This window comes from Gossypium arboreum, chromosome 3 (assembly GCF_025698485.1).
Source record: "Gossypium arboreum isolate Shixiya-1 chromosome 3, ASM2569848v2, whole genome shotgun sequence".
NCBI lineage: Eukaryota > Viridiplantae > Streptophyta > Magnoliopsida > Malvales > Malvaceae > Gossypium > Gossypium arboreum.
Genome location: NC_069072.1, coordinates 101,792,961 through 101,816,575, shown reverse-complemented (window position 1 = coordinate 101,816,575; position 23,615 = coordinate 101,792,961). Strand labels below are relative to the sequence as shown.

General features: G+C 39.2%; 1 pseudogene; it reads left to right on the top strand.

The window, feature by feature from the left end:
- The first annotated feature begins 22,357 nt into the window (after window positions 1–22,357).
- Window positions 22,358–22,441, top strand: LOC128290883 (small nucleolar RNA R71; annotated as a pseudogene).
- Window positions 22,442–23,615: the final 1,174 nt, after the last annotated feature.

Below are 23,615 nucleotides of genomic sequence, written 5' to 3'. Positions count from 1 at the left end.
CGTAGGCCTTGGTGCGGGTTACCATAACCGGGCTATGTCCCGGCGATTGATCGAGTAGCGACATCCGGTTAAACTCGAAGGTATGTGATTTGAAAATTATAAGCTTGCTGGAAAGTTTCAGCTAATGCACTTGTGAAATTTCCCAATGACAAGGTAAGTGCGGTGTGTGCTTTATGCGCTAGGAGTAAGAGCGTGTGAATATCCGCTCCTATGATGGAACGAGTTATCGGCCTTAATGAAGCCGTTATTTGTGTATGAACATAAGAGTTGGGATGGTGAAGTAAGTATGATTATGTGAATGTGCATTAATGAAATGATGCATTTAACTATGTGAATGTATTGCTGTAATTAGACTTGATTATATTCCTTGAGACTTACTAAGCATAAAAATGCTTACTCATTGCTTTGGCTCTCGGTTTTCTAGATTTATTTCGATAGCAATCGGATTCGGGATCGTTGAAGTCAAGTCATCCACACTATCAAGCCCCCATTTTGGTATAAATTCTTGGTTGAACTTGAAATGGCATGTATAGGACTACCCTTGTTGGTTTAAATATGTTATGATGTATATGTATGCGGCCATGCGAAAATGGCTCGTAATAGTGAAGTATCAACTTAAACTATTTGCGGTTTGTATATATATATATGGTGTCATGATGTGACTATGAATTGGAAATGGGAATGTTGGTCACATGATCAGCCATTGGCATGGTTAAAATGATCATATGTGGACCTATGTAAGGCAAGACTAGTTGGTTCATGGAGACTACAAAATAGGTAAGACCTACCTTAAAACAGATGCTGCCAGCTGCAGTAACATGAATGTGAAAAATCACCAAAATTTGTAGGAATGGTATTAAATAGTGAATCAGCTATGTAAATGAACATTGATGAGTCTATTTTCATATGGAAGAAACGAAATGGTCATAGGAGTTACATGTTAAGAGATATTAAAGCTATTGTAAGACAGGGCCAGAACGGTTTCTGGGTTCCCTGTCGCAACTTTAAAATTTACTATAAATTATCCAGAAATAATTAGGAGACATACCTTATATGTACAGATTCCATTTTGAGTCTAGTTTCATTAGAAACAAACTGCACCAACATTAAAGCCCTGTACAGAGAGATATTCAAGTTATACCACGCGAAGGTCAGAGCAGTCGATCCCTGTAACATGGGTGACTTTAACTAATAAACTGTACCAATTGGCCCAACCAAAATTCTAGAAATAAATCCATGGATGGATATATGAGTCTAAATTCAGGAAAATTTACGAAACAAGTTTCCGAGTTTTGAAACTCGAGATATGATTTTAAGGCGACAGTGACGCAGTTTTTCCAGCCTGACTGGAAATGTCCAATGGATGGGCAAAACAAGTGAACTTGGCTTGCTAACCCTCGTGTCCGACACGGCGATGGTCTCGGGTTCGGGTGTTACAATTTTATTGGTATCGAGCCACGGTTTAGTCGATTCTAGGACTACCGTGAGGTGTTTGGGGTCTAGCTATACATGCCATTAAATGATGAATCGATAGTGTGGTGATTTCGACAATTTGACTTTGAGTTTGTTTATAGCAATGGATCCGATCCCAACCGAGCAATAGCGATGATGTGGAGAGTGTGGCGCTGCTCCCTTTGAAGGGACAGCGCCATGGACTCTCAACCTATGGCCAGCAATCCGAATGATGAGGCTAGGCAAGCCTTTTATAGTGTGATGAGCGAATGGTTTAATCAATACATTCGAACTAACACGGTGTCCCAACGTCCATTCCCGACAAATGCAACCCCAAGACCTACAATACCTCCGTGAATGACCAAATAAGGTCAAGTAAGCCCCAATCGATAGGATTCAAAACATGGGGCCACTGAATTTAAAGCTACGGATGATGATGATGCGAACGAGCTGAATTTTGGTTGGACAACACTATCCGGTGCTCGATGAGCTATCTTGTACACCCGATGAGTGCTCGACTTACGTGGTACCTAGAGAGCAAGTGACTTGGGAATTCTTTCAAACCAAGTTCAAAAAAAAAATATATCGATCGAGATTCATCGACCAAAAGCGAAGGAATTTCTTGATCTTAAGCAAGGTTCTATGTCGGTTACCGACTATGAGCGAAAATTTGTGAGGCTTAGCCGATACACGCGAGAATGCATTTCGTCCGAAGCTATTATGTATAACGCTTGAGGATGGGCTGAATGATGATATAAGGATGTTCGTTGGCATTCTCGAAATCGAGAGATCGTAGTACTTGTTGAGCGAGCTTGTAAAGTCGAAGAGCTTAGAAAGGAGAAACAAAAAGGCGATGTGGGAACTGGAGAATTCGAAGAGGTCCTCGAGAAAGTCTCTTCAACAGCAATCAAGAGATTTCGAGATGATGTGAACCGGTCTAGAGGCGCTTTGGGCTTTTCTAGACGAGGACGCGATCGACCCTGTGACCACACGAGTCACTTGATCGCCATGGTGGAAATGATCGCCGAGAGAGGCGGAGTGTCAACATTGTGGCAAATGGCATTCGGGAGCTGTTGGTTTCGTGATCGCTCCTGCTATAAGTGTGGATCGGCCGACCACTTTAGGAAGGATTGCCCGAGGATGCTTGAGCAGAATGTGAGTCGAGTGGAAACTCGGGTGCTACCATTTGCTCGAGGTAGGCCACCTAGAAATATGGGCAATGTCGATGGCGGTCGAGAGGATCTAGAGATGCTACCATCAGATCTGAGGCTCGTGCTCCTGCGAGGACTTATGCCATCTGCGCAGCACGCGAGGATCTTGCCTCTCCGGATGTCATTACGGTGCTTTCACTCTTTTCAATACTAATGTGATTGCTTTGATTGACCCCGTTCTACTCAATCTTATATATGTGAAACCTTAGCATCCAAGAAGACTTTGCCTATTCGGTCTCTTGAGTTTGTAATTCGGTGTCAAACCCTTGGGTCATTACGTGCTTGTCAACAAAGTGTGCAAGAAAAGTCCCTTAGTGTTCGAGGTTCTTGTTTCCGGCGGACTTGATGCTTTTGCCGTTCGATGAATTGACGTTATTCTTGGTTTGAATGGGTTGACCATGCACGATGCGGTCGTAAATTGTAAAAGCAAGACTATCGATTTGAGGTGCGCGAATAACGAGATAATTCAAGTTAAGTCTACGGACTTAAAGGGGTTGCCACCGTAATATCGGCAATGTTGGCCCGAAAATATGTAAGAAAAGAGTGCGAAGCGTACCTTGCGTCGTGCTTTCGATGACAAGGAATCGAAAAAGAAACCCGAATCTGTGCCGTGGTTTGTGAATACCGGATGTTTTCCTCAAGAATTGCCGGGTTTACCACTGTTCGGAAATAGAATTTGGCATCGAATTGGTACCGGTACCACTCTAATTTCGATAGCTCCGTGTCGTATGGCACCAACGGAATTAAAGGAGTTGGAAGCTCGATTGCAAGAATTGGTGGATAGAGGTTTTGCTCGCTTGAGTTTTTCGCCTTGGGGTGCGCCGGTGTTGTTCGTGAAAAGAAGGATGGAAACATGCGGTACGTGCATCGATTATCGTCGACTTAATAAAGCGATAATAAAGAACAAATATCCGTTGCCACGTATCGATGACTTGTTCGATCAACTAAAGGGAGCCTCGGTGTTCTCGAAAATAGATTTGAGATCGGGCTATTATCAATTGCGAATCCGAGATTCGGACGTACCCAAGACCGCCTTGAGCGAGATATGGTCACTATGAGTTCCTAGTGATGCCGTTTGGGCTCACTAATGCCCTACGGTATTTATGGATTTAATGAATCGGATCTTTAGACCATATTTGGATCGATTCGTAGTCGAGTTCATTGATGACATCTTGGTCTATTCAAGAAATGAGACCGAACATCTTGAACACTGCGGTTAGTCTGCAAATTTTACGGTATAAGCAATTATATGCTAAGTTCAGCAAGTGTGAGTTCGGTTAGAGAGGTTAGCTTCTTGGGTCATGTGGTATCTGCGAATTATTCGAGTCGACCGAATAAAATTTCAGCCATACTTAATTGGAAGCCTCAGAAATATTTACGAGGTTCGGAGCTTTTTGGGGCTTGCTTAGGTTATTACCGACGATTTGTAAAGGCTTCTCAACGATAGCCACGCCGATGACGGCTTACTCCAAAAGGATGTTAAATTGAATGGATTTGAGAAATGGCAAAAAGTTTCGATCAATGAAAACTTATTTGATGAAGCCCCAATTCTAGTGCAACCCGAGTCCCAAGCAAGAGCTTGTCATCTATAGCGACGCCTCTCTACTTGGGTTAGGTTATGATTAATGCAAGAAGGTCGAGTTGTGGCCTGCGCGTCGAGGCAATTAAAGCCACATGAGAAAAATTATCCGACTCATGATCTCGAATTGGCCGCAATCGTATTTGCCTTAAAGATTTGGTGACATTACTTATTTGGTGAAAGGTGCCATGTATACTCGGATCACAAAAGTCTCAAATATTTGATGATCCAAAGAGACTTAAATCTGCGACAAAGACGTTGGCTCGAGTGTTAAAGGATTACGAGCTGGTCATTGAGTATCACCCGGAAAGGCGAATGTGGTTGCGGATGGCTTGAGTCGTAAATCATTATTCGCTTCGAGCGATGAGCGTGCACTTATGCATTCGATCCGATAGTGTGTTAGTAGCTGAATTGAAAGCCAAACCACTATTGATACATCAAATTCGAGAAGCTCGAAAAGTCGACGACGAGTTGGTACGCAAAACGGGCCGAGTGTGTTCCAAACAAGGATTCAAAGTTTCAAATCGATGATGACGATTGTTTGAGGTTCAAAAGTCGTCGTGTGTTCCAAAGAATTGAACTCATTTCGATAATTTTGAATGAAGCCCATTGTAGCCGAATGGCAATCCACCCGGGAGTAATGAAGATGTACAATGATTTGAAACGTCGGTTTTGGTGGCATGGTATGAAGCGAGACATCTCCGACTTTGTTTGAGATGTTTAATATGTCAACAAGTGAAAGCGGAACATCGGTGCCTTGAGATTACTTGACCAATCACGATACCCGAGTGGAAATGGGATCGAGTCACAATGGACTTTGTATCCGGACCGCCATTGTCGACAAGTAAGAAGGATGCGGTTTGGGTCGTGGTAGATCGATTGACTAAGTCGGCCCACTTTGTCCCCGTCGTCACGGATTTTTCAATTGACAAATTAGCTGAATTATATGTTTCTCGATTGTGAGATTACACGGGTGCCTATTTCCATCGTGTCGGATAGAGATCCGAGATTTACCTCGCGATTTTGGAAAAAGTTGCAAGAAGCTTTGGGTACCAAGTTGCATTTCAGCACCGCCTTTCACCCCAAACCGATGGTTAATCCGGCGGATAATTCAGATACTTGAGGATATGTTAAGATGTTGCGTCCTCGAGTTTAGTGGTTTATGGGAGCGGTATTTGCCGTTGATTGAATTCGCTTACAACAACAGACTTTCAATCAAGTATTAAGATGGCACCCTACGAGGCCTTATGCGGTCGTAAATGCCGTACACCATTGTTTTGGTGAGCTCGGTGAAAGCAAGATTTTCGGTGGATTTGATTAGGGATCTTTGAGCGAAAGTGAAAGTAATCCGTGAAAGTCTGAAGATAGCCTCCGATCGTTAGAAGTCGTACGCGGACCTGAAGCGTAAGGATATCGAGTATCAGGTGGGTGATAAAGTGTTTCTCAAGGTATCGCCTTGGAAAAAGATACTCAGATTCGGCCGTAAGGGCAAGTTGAGCCCGAGGTTCGTTGGGCCATATGAGATATCCGAGCGAGTCGATCTAGTGGCATATCGTTTGATTTTGCCCCCTGAACTCGAAAAGGTTCACGATGTCTTTCACGTTTCGATGCTTTGACGCTATAGATCCGATCCATCGCACGTGATTAGTCCATCAGAAATTGAAATTCAAGCTAATATGAGTTATGAGGAAGAACCGATTCGTATCCTATCACGAGAAGTGAAAGAGTTGTGAAACAAGCGGGTTCCGCTAGTAAAAGTGTTATGGCTCAAGCACGGGATAGAAGAAGCTACTTGAGAGACCGAGAACTCTATGAAAGAGCGATATCCAAACCTATTTACGGTAAGATTTTCGGGACGAAAATTTCTTAAGTGGGGAGAGTTGTGACAGCCCAAAATTGACCCTAGTCGGAAGGTGGTCTCGGGACCACAAAACCGAGGCATAAAAATAATTAAAATTTATTTTGATGCCTATAATATGTGTGTGCTCATGTATGACATTTTATGATGATTGATTTAGTGTTATAAGGGTGAATTCCACAAGAAAGGACTTAGTAATGAACTTTGAAAGTATGATAGGAAATGTGTGATGACTAATTAAAGCATGCATGCAAAATAATGGACTTGCATGTCAAATTCCCCCTTTTATAGGTGGTGGCGGCCATGACAAGGAGGATGGGCTAAACATGTCATGAAACATGTTTTGTTGGTGCATTAGGGTGAAATAATAAACAAAGGTGTATGGGTGATAAAAAATGAAAAAAAATGTGTGTGAGTGTGGTAATCCCCCATTGCCGTGAGTTGTAGAGAAGGAAAGAAAAAATTTTGTTCATCCTTTCTTTGAGCCAAAACTAAGGAAGAAGGAGGATTTTTGCTTCATGCTTGGTTTGGAAGAGATCTAGAAGGAGATTTGGCTAAGTTTGCATCAAGATTAAGGTATGTATGAGGTTGTGTTAGGAGTTTCATGCATGTTTTGGTTGCTAACTTGATGTGCATGTTAGCCATGGCTCAAATCTTTGTTAAGCCATGGAAATGGTATTTGGCCAAAGTTGTTATGGTGATAAAGCCATTGCATGCTAAGTGTGAAGCTTGATGATGATGCATGCAATGATGGATTGTCTACTCTTGAGTAAGATTTTGAGCTTTCTTTTGTTTTATCATGATTGAAGTTGAAAAGGAGCATGATTGTCATATTCGCCATGATGCATTCATGAGCATGGTTCATGCTTCTTGCATGTTAGTTAAAATTTGTGTTTTGGATGGCTATGGACACCTTGAAATTCGCCATGCTCATATATGTATATATATGTTTGCACATGATGTTTTGGTTATGAAGGAAGTGATGAATAAGTTTGTTTAAAGAAGAAGATGTTGAAGAATAATTGTGAAATTGTAAGCACATTCTACCTAGCACACATATGAGTGCTTGATGCTATATTGTAAGTTTTGAGCTACAATATGCAAAGCATTAACTAGTAAAATGCATGCTGTTTTTGTGTGGTATTAAGTGCATAATTGGCCTCAACATGGACAAGTATATTCGCCTTGGGTAGCCTATTGAAGGCCTTAGCTTTTCCTTGATGCTCGAATAAATTGTATTGAATTGCTTGATGTAGTATAAAATGTGCATGACCATTGTGTATTCAAGCTAAAGGGTGGCCATATGACCATTTAAATTCCTTGTCATATTCGCCATAAGCTAGCACAATGAGGTTTTGATAAATTGAATTTGTTTGAATTAGCTCAAGAGCTAAGAGGGCCACAATTGGACAAGGGAAGGAAAAAGTAATCGAATAGCCGTAAAGCCGCTTCGACAACATCCGAGGTAAGTCCTCAAGAAGTGACCTTACTTGAATTATGTGAGATGAAATATGGATGTGTATGATTATTGATTATGTGTGTATGAGTATTTGAATTCCACCCGGCTAAGTCCCAAGGCGAATATGCTAATGATTATAATTGTGTTTGAGCCTTAGTAAGGAAAATGAAATATGTATGTCCAATGATTATTGATGTATGTGTGCATGAGAAATTGAATGATATCCGGGCTAAGCCCCGAAGACAATTATGCTGAAAATTATATCCGGGTTAAGACCGAAGGCAATTGTGCTAGTAGCTATATCCGGCTAAGACCAAGGCATTCGTGCAAGTTGTGAAATCCGGCTAAGACCAAAGGCATTTGTGCAAATCGTGATATCCGGTTAAGTCCCGTGAGGCCTTGGTGCGGGTTACCATAACGGGCTATGTCCCAAGGCGATTGATCGAGTAGCGACATCCGGTTAAACTCGAAGGTATGTGATTTGAAAATTATAAGCTTGCTGGAAAATTTCAGCTAATGCACTTGTGAAATTTCCCAATGACAAGGTAAGTGCGGTGTGTGCTTTGCGCTAGGAGTAAGAGCGTGTGAATATCCGCTCCTATGATGGAACGAGTTATCGGCCTTAATGAAGCCGTTATTTGTGTATGAACATAAGAGTTGGGATGGTGAAGTAAGTATGATTATGTGAATGTGCATTAATGAAATGATGCATTTAACTATGTGAATGTATTGCTGTAATTAGACTTGATTATATTCCTTGAGACTTACTAAGCATAAAAATGCTTACTCATTGCTTTGGCTCTCGCTTTTCTAGATTTCGCCGATAGCAATCGGATTCGGGATCGTTGAAGTCGAAGTCATCCACACTATCAAGCCCCCATTTTGGTATAAATTCTTGGTTGAACTTGAAATGGCATGTATAGGACTACCCTTGTTGGTTTAAATATGTTATGATGTATATGTATACGGCCATGCGAAAATGGCTCGTAATAGTGAAGTATCAACTTAAACTATTTGCGGTTTGTATATATATATATGGTGTCATGATGTGACTATGAATTGGAAATGGGAATGTTGGTCACATGATCAGCCATTGGCATGGTTAAAATGATCATATGTGGACCTATGTAAGGCAAGACTAGTTGGTTCATGGAGACTACAAAATAGGTAAGACCTACCTTAAAAACAGATGCTGCCAGCTGCAGTAACATGAATGTGAAAAATCACCAAAATTTGTAGGAATGGTATTAAATAGTGAATCAGCTATGTAAATGAACATTGATGAGTCTATTTTCATATGGAAGAAACGAAATGGTCATAGGAGTTACATGTTAAGAGATATTAAAGCTATTGTAAGACAGGGCCAGAACGGTTTCTGGGTTCCCTGTTGCAACTTTAAAAATTTACTATAAATTATCCAGAAATAATTAGGAGACATACCTTATATGTACAGATTCCATTTTGAGTCTAGTTTCATTAGAAACAAACTGCACCAGCATTAAAGCCCTGTACAGAGAGATATTCAAGTTATACCACGCGAAGGTCAGAGCAGTCGATCCCTGTAACATGGGTGACTTTAACTAATAAACTGTACCAATTGGCCCAACCAAAAATTCTAGAAATAAATCCATGGATGGATATATGAGTCTAAATTCAGGGAAAATTTACGAAACCAGTTTCCGAGTTTTGAAACTCAAGATATGATTTTTAAGGCGACAGTGACGCAGTTTTTCCAGCCTGACTGGAAATGTCCAATGGATGGGCAAAACAAGTGAACTTGGCTTGCTAACCCCTCGTGTCCGACACCGGCGATGGTCTCGGGTTCGGGGTGTTACATTTCCGTCCATTCAAATTTGACATCTTTCTGAAGCAGTTTTGTCATGGGTGTGGCTATCATCGAGAATCCTTTCACAAACCGTCGGTAGTAACCGGCAAGCCCCAAAAAGCTCCTAACTTCGGTAACATTCCTTGGAGGTTTCCAATTGACTATGGCCGAAATTTTGTTCAGGTCCACCCTGACACCCGATGCGGACACCACGTGCCCCAAAAAGCTAACCTCTTTCAACCAAAATTCACATTTACTGAACTTTGCGTATAACTGCTTATCTCGTAAGATTTGCAACACTAGCCTCAGGTGTTCAGCATGTTCAGTTTCATCTTCGAATAGACCAAAATGTCATCGATAAATACAACTACGAACCGATCCAAGTATGGCCTGAAAATTCTATTCATTAAATCCATAAACACCGCAGGGGCATTAGTGAGCCCAAACGGCATCACCAAGAATTCATAGTGACCGTACCTTGTTCTAAAAGCGGTTTTGGGTATGTCCGATTCTCGGACCCTCAACTGATAGTATCCCGACCTCAAATCTATCTTTGAAAACACCGAGGCTCCCTTTAATTGATCAAACAAATCGTCAATTCGTGGCAACGGATATTTATTCTTTATCGTCACTTTATTGAGTTGACGGTAGTCGATGCACAACCTCATGCTTCCGTCCTTCTTTCTCACAAACAATACTGGTGCGCGCCACGGAGAAAAACTCGGTCGGCGAAACCTCTATCCGTCAATTCTTGCAATTGAACCTTCAATTCCTTTAATTCCGTTAATGCCATACGATACGGGCTATTGAAATCGGCGTAGTACCGGTACAACTTCGATGCGAATTCCACTTCTCGAACCGGTGGCAATCCTAGTAACTCCTCGGAAAAACATCGAATACTCACAAACCATCGGTACCGATTCGAGTTTCCTTTCCGTCTCTTTACTTCCCAACACATACGCAAGGTATGTTTCACACCCCTTTTCACATATCTCCGGCGGTCATAGAAGATATTATCGCGGCACTCCTTTTAAATCAAGAGACTCGACTCGGACTACCTCATTATTTACACTCCTCAAAACAATGGTTTTCCTTTTGCGATCCACCACCGCATCATGTACAATCGACCAATCCATACCAAGAATAACATCGAATTCATCAAATGGTAGAAGCATCGGATCGGTAAAAAACAGTTCTCGAATTATTAGGGGCATCTCTTGCACACTTTATCAACGAGTACGTATTGACCCAAAGGGTTTGACACTCGAATTACGAACTCGATAGACTCAACAGTAGAGTCTTCTTGGATGCTAAAGTTTCACATACATATGAATGAGTAGAGCCGGGTCAATCAATGCAATCACACTAGTATCAAAGAGAGTAAAAGTACCGGTGATAACGTCGGGGAGGATGCCTCCTCTCGTGCGCTGGATGGCATATGCTCTAGCAGGAGCTCGGGTCTCGGATCGAACAGCCAGTGTCGGTGGCTCCCCTCCGATTACCACCCCTACCTCCTGAAACCCTCGGGGTCTACCTCTAGTGTCGCCCCACTAGATCTCGCACCATGCATCTTATTCTTCTCATCTAGCTCGTGCAATCCCTAATGAAGTGGTCCTTGAACCACATCCATAACAGTCTTGCTAACAGACTTACCCCAACATTCACCTAGGTGTCGTCTTCCACATTGGGGACATTCAGGTCTCTCTTGACGATTATTGCCCACACTAGCTATCGATGTAGCTCGAGTCCGTCAATGGTCGGGCTCTAATGGAAATTCCCATGATGCGCCTCGACTTACTAGTGTCCTCCTTGAACCTCTTTACATCGAGAACGGAGCTTTACTCGTTGATCTTTTACGGTAATCTCTTGCTTCAAGTTCAGCCTTCTTCTTCTCCTTCCCAAGTTCTTACGCCTTGCGAGCTCGTTCGACTAGTGTCACGAACTCCTTTATCTCCAAAATTCCCACTAGTAACTTTAACTCTTCATTCAATCCTTCTTCAAATCTTTTGCACATAGCAACCTCATCAGTCACACACTCCGAGCATACCGACTAAGTCTTACGAACTCATGTTCATATTCAGATATCACATATACGGCCTTGCTTGAGTTCTAGGAACTCCTTACGCTTCGATCGATGAACCGTTGACTACTATATTTCTTCCAAATTGCTTTGAAAGAAATCCCAAGTAACTTGTTCCTTTGGGACTATGGAAATCAAGGTCCTCCACCAATAGTAGGTGAGTCTCGCAACAAAGATATCGCACACTTAAGACATTCATCGGTGTGCATGACAGTTCATCAAACACTCTAATGGTGTTATCAAGCGAACTTCGGCCCTTTCGGCATCGCTCGGTAGCTATGGCCTTAAACTCCTCGCCCCACGCTTCCTAATCAAGTCCACAGTGGTTTACTCACCTCACAGGATCGAATCGATGGCATCACGGGCTCTTGGGGTGGATTATTTAAATTCGGGAATGGTTGGACACCGGATTGGTTCGGGCATATTATGCGACCCACTCATTCATCATGGTGAAGAAGGCTTGTTTCGCCCCTTCATTTTGATTATTCGCGGATGACCGAGGCTCAACAGCGGTGTCCCTTGCGCAGGAGCAGCCGCTACACTTTCAACGTCATCCGCCAAGGGTCTCTCTATCCGGGTTCCATCGCTAATCAAAACAAAAATTTCAACCGTCAAGTCATCACATTATTAAGCACTAACAATTTGGCATGTATAGCTAGACTCACACGCCTATGGTAGTCCTAGAACCGACTAAACCATAGCTCTGATACCAATAAAATTGTAACACCTAACTCGTGACCGACGCCGTGTATGGACACGAGGGTTAACGCCAAATCCTCTCAAAATACCAACCAATTTGACTTTACCAGTCAGGCTGGAAAACTGCGTCACCGTCGCCTTAAAAATCATATCTCAAGTTTCAAAATTCAGAAACTGGTTTCGTAAATTTTCCCTGAATTTAGACTCATATACCCATCCATGGATTTATTTTTAGAATTTTTGGTTGGGCCAATTGGTACAGTTTATTAGTTAAAGTCACCCATGTTACCGGATCGACTGCTCTGACCTTCGTGCGTTACAACTTGGATATCTCTCTGTACAGGGCTTTAATACTGGTGCCGTTTGTTTCTAATGAAACTAGACTCAAAATGGAATCTGTACATATAAGGCATGACTCCTAATTCTTTCTGGATAATTTATGGAAAATTTTCAAAGTCGCGACAGGGGACCCAGAAACCGTTCTGGCCCTGTCTCACGAGAACTTTAATATTTCTCAGTATACTGCTCATATGGTCGTTTCGTTTCGTCCATATAAAATAGATTCATCAAGGTTCAATTTCATAATTTACTCACTATTTAATTCTACTTCTACTATTTTTAGTGATTTTTCAATCTCATCTCACTGCTGCTGTCCGCAACAGTTACTGCAGTAGACTATGCCAATTTCATGAATCTTTCCTTGGCCTTAATCATCCATCATACATGACACAAATTATGGCCACCTTATCAAAATTAGAGTTTCTAAGACTCGTGGCTATAGGTTCTAGCATCCCACTCGACGACCACATAGGCCATTTTCACATGGCTTAAAGTTTACAACCCACAATTCGACAAAATATAATAGCCTATACATGCCAAATGTTCTTCAACAACAAAAACAATACCACAAGATTTCAGCCGTTGTGATGACTTCAGCGACGGTCCCGATCACGCAAACAATACGAGTCCGAGAGACCTAAAATGGGTGACAAGAAAAACACCGAGTGAGTTTACAACTCAGTAAGTCATAAGCATTCATCAATCCACTGATAAAGTTACTACAACATGTACAACAAACGAGGCTAGGTACTCATCCATATCGAATCTATACCTTAATACCTCGGACCTTTCGGTCCAATCTCGTACCAAATCATACATCCACATTTCATATTTTACACAACAAGATAATCGAAGCATTTTTACACATTAACTCATTTTCCAGCACAACCATACAATTTCAATCATCACATAGATTTAAGGCTTATCAAGTTCAACCCCAAGCATGAACGTATTCTCTATTCGTCATGAGCTCGAGGTACTTACCCTATCCGCTGTCCATACTCAATTCAATGGAGACACACCTCCATATATATAGAGTACGCACACACAGTGCTTACTACTCGATTTCGCACACTTAGTGCCACGTAATTTAAGCCCGCACACACAAAGTGCCATACCCTCCGAGCTCGCACACCCAAAGGCTGCTTTTTTCCAGCTTGCACACATAGTGTCATATTTTTCCAGCATGCACACTTAGTGCCTTATATTTCCAGCACACACACTTAGTGCCATATATTTCCAGCACGCACACTTAGTGCCGATGTCGTCACCGTACACACGTGTTGCCAAGACACTTAGTGCCGAAAGCAAACTTTCTACACATTTCACTATTTCTTTTACATTCAACAAATGTCATCACTCCATACACATACATTTTCATTTATATATATATATATATATATCATCCCATTAAACACAATTGCATAAATTTTACAATCATTTAAGCAATATCAAATACGTGCTTAATGACTTACCTTGTTTGGGGTAGAACGGTTCCAAATCGGCTACTCGTTTGCTTTCTCCTTTCCTTTATCCAATCTAGTTCCCCTTTGCTCTTGAGCTAAATCAAACAAATTTACTTCTCAATCTAACACATACATACGGCAACCATACACATTTCAGAAATCAATTCATTCGTATCATTTGTCCATGCATTAGTTTTTAACACATTCGGCCACTAGGGCAACCTATTTAACTTTTAAGATTCATTTCTAATTTTAGTTAAACAATGCCGAATGCCATTAACTACTAATGCCACACACACATATGCATAAAATTAACCCATACATGACCTATAGCTCATTCGGTCATTCATCTTTCAAACCTATCAAAGCTTCATATCACACTTCCTTGGCGAACACACATACAAGCACAATTTAGCATTTTTTTATTTATTTCATGATACATTCGGCCTTGACATAATTTCATTAAAAGTCCCTATTAGCCACTTCACCCTTCAATTATATCATCTACTTATCATTTCTTAAGATTACCATCTTAATGCCCATTATAACCACTCTCATAATCTAAATCTAAAATCGGCAACACCCACCTTTTAGCTATCTTAGCGAATACTTCTCAACACTTAGATTAAAGTATGCACCTTAACTTAATACAACTTTCATTATCCCATGTAGCCGAATGTACCAAGCATTTATCATTTGCACATAGATTCTATAGCATGGCGAATACTCATGCACATACACATAACAACAAGAACTCAAGGATCTAAAATCTCCTTTTATTAAACATTCATCTCACTTCTCTTCATGCTTCATCACAACAACATTTAAACAACCAACCAAAAAAGACAACCTCCATGGCGAACTTCATCTCCATCAAATAGCAAAGAAATCTAAGCCATGGGCTAGGTAGGTTTCAAACTAACAACTAAAACATGCATGAATCTTAAAGAATGACATCAAACATACCTCACTCTAGTTGCAAGTATGGCCAAGCTTCTCCAAACCCCCCTCTCTCTCACTCACGGCAATTGAAAGAAATTTGAGGAAGGATGAGCATTTTTTTTGTTTTTCTTGTTCAATTCACGGCAAATGGGGGGGAAAGGCATCCACACACACTTTTTTTTTTCTTTTCTATTTCTTTTATTATTTCCTTTCTTTTACATAAAATAATGACCACTTCATGGAAATTTACCACATATTGTAATATATGCTCCATCATGGCCGGCCACTATGCATAAGAAAAGGAGTATTTGACATGCAAAACCACTATTTTCACTACATGCTTTAATAGGTCCTCATAGATTAACCTATCACATTTCTACAATGTTTCATATAAGTCCATTTTTAATAAATTCACATAGAAATGATCAAATTAATGCATGAAACTTTCATACATGCATTTATTAACATCATAAACATAGAATATAACAATTAATTATTTATAAGACTCGGTTTCGTGGTCCCGAAACCACTTTCCGACTAGGGTCAATTTTGGGCTGTCACAGTGGGGGTATTTGATAAATCGTAATTTATACATATTTTTACCCCATGCTTAACACGTTTTATGGATGATTTTACATTAGAATTGGTGAATTCGATGCTCCTAATGCCTTAATTTCATGTTTTATACTTAGAAGAGCATAGGAGAGTGAAAGGAACGAGAAACAGGCCAAAAACAGAGGAAACGGGCCAAAGTACAAATTCAACACGGCCTGGACCTCCTCACAGGGTAGACCACACGACCGTGTCAATTTGGCAGAATCGAAGGATGACTCACACTGGTGGACCACACGACCGAGCCTATTTAAAAAGTTCGAGCACGGCCTGAAGTAATCGCATACGTGCGTGTCACAAGGGAGTGTCCCTGCCGAGCGCAAGTTGAGTCCAATTCGGAAAAGGCTAATTTCGAGGGTTCTTAAGCATTCCACAGCCTATAAATACACCCTAGAGGAGGAAGAAAAGGGGAGGCATAGGGAGGAAGGAATGAATTACTCGAAGAAAGTCGATTGTTCCATCTCAGAAGCTGGATTCATCACCAAGACTGAAGATCTCCCCTCAATTTCCCTTCAGGAGTTTTGGGTTTTCTTTATAATTTGTATTCGTTATTCTTATGAGATGTTTTCCTTTTTAGTTATAAACTAAATCCCCTAAATACCTAAAGAGAATGAAACCTAAGACGAATCTTGTTATTATTTTCTGAATTGAGTGATCAATATTTAACTTGTTCTTAATTATGTGTCCTTAATTCTTGTTTTGATATCCCAAGATACTGATTCAAGATAAACTCTTATTCAGAGGAGGAATAGACCCTATCTCAGAGTATATTTGTCATAATTAATTGGAGTTGATTTCCCGCCTAGAGATAGGGTGACAAGATTTTGCCAGATTAAGGGGAAACCTAATAAGGGGATCCATATATCGAGTTAATGCAACCCTAGAGTGTTAATTAGAGAAAAGTCTCAATTATTCGATCTAGGGATTATACGTTATTAGTCTTGATTAGGGATAATAACATAACTTAGGGATCTCTACAGAACAAATTGAATGAATAAATCGTCTGATTCAGGGCCAGAAAAACAAGTAAAGTCTAGGTGGATTTTGCCTTAGGTATTGTCTGAATTCAATCGTTTTCTAAAAGTAATCCCCCAATTCTCCTTTCTATGTATTCTTAGTTTAGATAATTAGTTAGTCAAAACAAAACCGCTTTATTCTTAGGCTAGATAATAAAAATACAGTTATTACTAGTACTTTTAGTTCCTTTGGGTTTGACAATCCGGTCTTGCTAAAACTTTACTACTTTTCGATAGGTACACTTGTGTCCATCGTGATAATAGTTAGTTCCAAGAACAATTAATTATAAGTATTTAAAACCTGTCACACGAAAATCGTGATCAATCATCTTTATTGTCATACATATTAATCATATTTCATACACCAAACATACATGCCATCCATCATACTCACTAACCATAAGCAACCATAACCACATTATAGCATAAGCACATTTGCATGCATGCACCAATAATTAGGGTTACAACCCAAATACTCAATATGAGCCACTTCTCATGGCCATATACAAAATGATCATAATACTTTCGTGAGCCAACACATTTGGGTAATCAATATGACACGTAACAAAAAGACCAAGTCCCTATACATGCGATACTCAAAATGATGAGACTAGCTATACCAAATATTCAATTGATAGTGTGATCAAGTCTCCAACATCTTCTAATCCCCGAGCTAGCTTGGCGACACTATAAGAAAGAGAAAGGAAAGGGGGTAAGCATTCAAGCTTAGTAGGTTCACATGCAAATAAAATAAAACTTAAATAAGTATTAATCATACATTTAACATAATAAACATAATCTCGTATTTTATGAAATCACTTAAACTCATTCTTCATATATATATATTCATATTCTCACCACAAGTTCATCATATCTCATGACATTCTCATGAGTTCGATGTACAAACCTGTGCCCACTTGCACATAATAACTTACCGTCTTCAATGTATTCATCAAGATTACTTATTGGACTTCCTTTAAAACTACCCGTTGAACACTCGAAATACTATCGGATACAATAGAATCTCGCACCTAAGTTCCTCATATGTAGACAATACTACCTCATATCATGTATCACATGTTGCTCACTTTCGAGCTACTCACGGGTCTGCTCACATAGACTATCGGGTATCAGCAACACATGCTGAACTACCCAGCCATCGGTAGAATATACGAGACCATTACCCGGACGCCAAAACATGTGCCACATACATCATGAACTCAGACCACAACTTAATCAGTCCAGATGTCATAGATATCATGAACTCAGACCATAACTCAATGAGTTCAGATCACATAGTTCCTAGTGACATGTCACTTGTATCATAAACTATTCCTAAGGTTAAAACAGGATTCTTCGATACCACATTTCCGTTGAGCTAGCTCATAATGTCGATTTCAATATCCATAGCACCAATCACATAATCATGGAATTATCAAGCATAATTCATAATACAATTGAGGCAATAAACACATGATACAACATCACATTAAATATGTATGTACTTATCATACATGCAATATTAAACCATTTAAAGTATGGTACATGTTGCATTATTTGCAAATGAACTTATCTCGGTACAAAAATGATAGAAAGGAGCCTAATTCTCGTAAACCTTATTTTTCCTACGATCAAGATCCGAATCACGTTTTGCTTAATCTATAATGCCAAATTTAACTTGTTCAATACACATATTGCTCATATCAGCCCATAAGACATACTTTGGTAAAGTTACCTTTTTACCCCTAACTTTTCACTTATTTACGCTTTAGTCCCTAGGCTCAAAAAATGAAATGCATGCATTTTCTTTGTTACCCTAGCCTAGCTGATTCATATTCTAACTCATAGCAGCCCATATTTCACATTATTTTCTTATCTTTTACAAATAAGTCCTTTTTAGGTGTTTTCACTAAAAATCACTTAGTAAAAGATGTTTATCATACACCAAACTTTCATATTCCTCTATTAAACATCAAAATACAACCATGTCACACATGGGTCAAGTTTCATACATGAACCCTACTTCAAAATATGGCTAGAAATGGATAGATCATGCTTCAAGGATCTCAAAAATGTATAAAACATTAAAAACAAGGCTTACAAGTACTTACAATCAAACTTGAAAAGATGAACAAAACCCTAGCTATGCCTCTTAGAAATTTCGGCTAGCACTTGGAGAAGATGAGCAAAATTTATACTTAATTACCCTTTTTATTCTTTTATTAACCAAATTACCAAAATACCCTTAAGGCCGTTCTTTCAAAATTTTCCTATTCATGCCCATTTTGTTCAAAATTTTAGAAATTGGTCAAATTGCTATTTAAAGACCTCTAATTAATAATCTAATGCAATTTCATGCTTGAAGCTTCTAGAATACAAGTTTTACAACTTATTCAATTTAGTCCCTAAAGTCAAATTGGACATCTTAGGCATAGAATTTCTTCATGAAAATTTCACACAAACATGTAATCATATCATGGATCTTCAATTTATCATAAAATAATTATTTCTGTTTTGGATTTTTGGTCTCGAAACCACTGTTCTGACTAGACCCTAATTCGTGATGTTACATCTTTTGCGTTCTTGTTGTTCCTTACTTGATCTCAAGGGAGATTTGTGGCATTTGTTGATTTGGTTTTGTCAAAAATTCCACGGGGATATAGTTAGATCCTTTATTTGTTACTATAAACTTGAAAATATATTAGGTTTTCTATATATTTTACAAACTTTTCTTAATAAATATGTTAATCTTGAGTAATTGTTATTAAAATCGTGAATTTTACTTAATTATTAATATTGGGCATGAAATTATAAAGTATGTGAAATTCTACTTAATTACATGATTTTCGTGCAAATTTTATATTATTTCATGTTAATTTATTAATATGTGATTTTTCACTATGCAAGAGGACCATTGAAGATGTGATTAATGTGAATGAGACATGGGCATGCATGTAACGCTTGGATTTGTGCAAGTGTACATAGTCATTATCAAGTAATAAGTAAGCATGAAGTTATCATCTCCATAGGGATTGTATTTGTGGTAAGTCAATTAATTTGTAAAATTATATTAACAATTTGATAAATAAAAACAATATAATTGAGAAGTGAAGATTAAAATATATTAAACTAAATACAATGACACCTGATGTGATTTATCCTAATATGCAACTATTTGAATGAAATAGATTTTACCAGAATTAACACAATAATCAACAATTATAACATAAATAAGATAGGACAATTACTTTAATTAAACTCAATTTATTATCAACAGGCTTATCAATATTCGAAAAAACATTCCATGGCAACTCGATCTTTCATGAGTTTGGAAACCACATTAGGTCCTTTCGGAATCCTTTACTTAGTAAATATGCATTTTACTGATCCTTATTTACTAAGGGTTTCTTAGTATTTGTGTGAGGTAATAGGAACATGTTAGGTTTGAAACAGTTTAATCATACAAATCTAAAAACTACGCAAATAACAGAGTCTGGTTAGGGTTCTTATGTAACCTACAATTTAATCGGGTTAGGATCTCAATTCAGAATGCACATTTCAATTATGCGTCCATTAGCCATCATCTGGTTAGGATAGATGATTCCTGCATCTAGCCATTTGATCACTTTCTTTCTCACAACATCCTTCATAATAGGATTGAGCCTCCTTTTCCTATCAATTCGAGCTTTTTCACCTTCCTCTAGAATAATTTTGTGCATGCAAAATGAAGGGCTTATACCTCTAATATTAGCCATGGTCCAACCAATTGCTTTCTTAAATTTCTTTTGAATAGCAATTAGTTGCTCCTCTTGATCTTTTGTCAGTTCTGCTAAAATAATCACAGGCAAAGTGAAACAATCACCTAAATAAACGTATTTCAAATGGGAAGGAAGTACTTTTAGGTCGAGTGTAGGTGGTTCTTCGATTAACAATTTGGGTTGCACAAATTCTCTGGCTTCCAACTCCAACAGTTCAAACCGGGTGGATTGAATAAAATTTCTCGGATTGGCTTCCACTAGAACCATGTTTTCTTCACTTTCTTCATCCTCTAAAGGGTCAAACCCTAAGGCTTTCTCCAATGGATCTTCCTCAAAATTGCTTTCCATAGAAATTAAGGTTTCTAACTCTTCCATAACTGAACACTCTTCTGTCGGATCGGGAAATCACATTGCTTTAAGAATGATAAAAGTTACCTAATCATCTTGAACTTACATGGTGAGTTCGCCTTTTTGCACATCAATTAGCATTTTTCCTGTGGCTAGGAAAGGTCTCCCAAGGATAATTGGCACTTCTTTATCTTCTTTAAAATCTAGAATAATGAAATCAGCAGGAAAAATAAATTTATCAACTCTTACCAAAACATCCTTGATCTTTCCTTCGGGGATGCTAAAGATCGATCCACTAGGTGGAGCGTCACAGTTGAAGGTCTTACGTCTCCTATCCCTAGCATCTTGAAAATAGATTTAGGCACCAAGTTGATACTCACTCTTAAGTCACACAAAGCTTTACCACAGTAACATTCACCAATGTTATAGGGTATCGTAAAGCTTCCTAGATCTTTCAATTTTGATGGCAGTTTGTTCTGCAACAATGCACTACACTCCTTTGTCAAAGCGACAGTCTCATACTCACTCAATCGTTTCTTCTTGGATAGTACATCCTTCATAAACTTCACGTAATTCGGTATTTGTTCTAAAGCCTCCACCAATGGAATATTGATGTGTAATTGCTTTAGAACATCCAAAAACTTCTTGAATTGAACCTTCTATTTATGCTTGTGTTGCTGCAACCTTTGCAGATATGGGGGTGATGGAACTTGCGGTTGAATCGAACAAATCTTCTGAGTAGGTAAATTTGCATCCAAAGAAGATGTTAAAGTATCTGAATTCACTAAGTTAGGATTTACCTTGTATGTCTTTGTAGATTCTAATTCCTTTGGTGTAGGAATTTCAACAGCTGGTTGACTTTCCTCTTTTTCAATAGGCTCGTCTTCGACCTCAATCAATCAAGGTTCTAGAATTTTACAACTTTGCAATGCCACTAACTTGATATGTTATTTACCCAAGTTTCTTGGATTCTCAGTATTGCTCGGGAATGTTCCTTGCGGTCTATTACGAAGCTCCATAGCTAACTAACCCATTTGGTTTTCCAAATTTTTCAGTGTTTCTGCTTGGCTCTGGATCAAAGCGTCATTCTTTGCCATATACTCTTCCAACAAGTTCTCCAAACTATTTGATAATTCAACTTGGGCTGGTTTTGGAGCATGCTAATTAAACCCTTGAGTTTGGTTGGGTCTATGCTGCATAAAGTTGTTGTTTGGTCCATTTCCTTGGTTGCTTCAAGAAAAGTTGGGATGATTACACCATGAAGGATTATAAAAGTTGGAATAGGGTTCTTGTCCACTCCTATTTTGATGTTGGTTCCCCATATAGTACATTGACTTGGGATTCAATGGGCAATTCTCGAAAGAATGACCTTTCCCACAATACACACTGGAAACTACTTCAAATGGACTTGGTGGCTGAACTGGAAAATTATTAGCACTATTAGTGGTAAACTGCTTTAACATAGAGGAAATAAACGATACATGACCTGATAACAAAGTGAAAGCATCAACTTCATGAACTCCAGCCGCTCGTCTTCTTGAAGTTGTTCGATTTGTTGGCCATTAATAGTTATTACTCGCGATCCTCTCGATGATCTCATAAGCCTTATTATAAAACTTAGAAAAAATTGCACCATTTGCAGAAGCATCTACCATCAATTTTGTATGTGCATTGAGACCATTATAGAATGTCTCCAACTCGATATAATGAGGAATCCCATGTTGAGGACACTTACGAAGTAACTCCTTGAATCGCTCCCAAGCCTCATACAAAGACTCGTCATCCAATTGTTGGAATGTAACACCCCAAACCAGGCCCAGACGTTACGGCCAAATTTGGCATGTCACATTAAAGTGTTTCTCGAAAACCGTGTTTTCATTAAAAACCCTTCTTGATGTAAAACTCATTGGAGCGTTATTGTAAAACTCATGTTTTAATTAAAAATCTTTGAAAAGAATATTTTCGTTATAGATTAAAGTGAATGGAAGTCATGCACCGGTAGGAAGCCGAGAAAGAGGAGGTGAGTCTATTGGACTGCTTAAGTACCAAGCTCTTCATGGATCCAATCCTAGACATGCACACATCCATTGCTACACTTAAAGCATATTACTTGTCCACGAAAAAAAATTAAGTTTAAGTCCATTTAAAATATTTATTTCCTTTGAAAACATTTACGTTGCGGAAGCTTTGCTCGGTAATCGTGATATTTTGAAAATAAGTAACTTTTATAAAACGTGCCCTAGAGCTAACCAATTTAATAACCCAAAATATTAAAAATAATAAAAAGAGCGGCCTTATTACAACTTAAACTATAATAAAAATAATCAAAAATAAATGCGAAATTTAAAAGGAAGCTAATTGAAACTTATTTAAAAACCAAAAATTTAATCTTCGTGGCCACTCTAAATCCCGCCCAGCTCCAAGTCCATCAACTAAGGCTCACCTGCAAAGATGGGAAAAAGGGGGGTGAGTTTGGAAAACTCAGTGTGTAAAGTATCCCAACAAGAGCCCAAATCAGTTCAAGCTTTACTGGGCCTAAGCCCTATTCAAAAATCAAAGTTAACTGGGCCTTAGCCCATATCAATATTAATCTGGACCATAGCCCTTTACAGTATCAGAGTATATTGGGCCTAGCCCATATCAGTATCAATCTGGGCCGTAGCCCTATACAAGTCGAGATATATTGGGCTTTACCCATATCAGCACAGTTAGGCCCATTTTAATACAGTTGGCCCATAATAAAACAGTCTCATATGATTAATGCATGATAACCCCATCCAACCCTGCACTTGCCTCCGTCCATCCCTACACTTCCTGTGGGGAATAAATCACCCACGCCATCCCTACACTTACAGTGTTAGCACCGGTTGCGGCACTAACTATAATCCGCAGCAAAGCTGCTTATATCAGAATATGTGGCACAGCCACCAGAACGAGTTCTTCCTCCATAACAAAACCCAACCGCATGCAA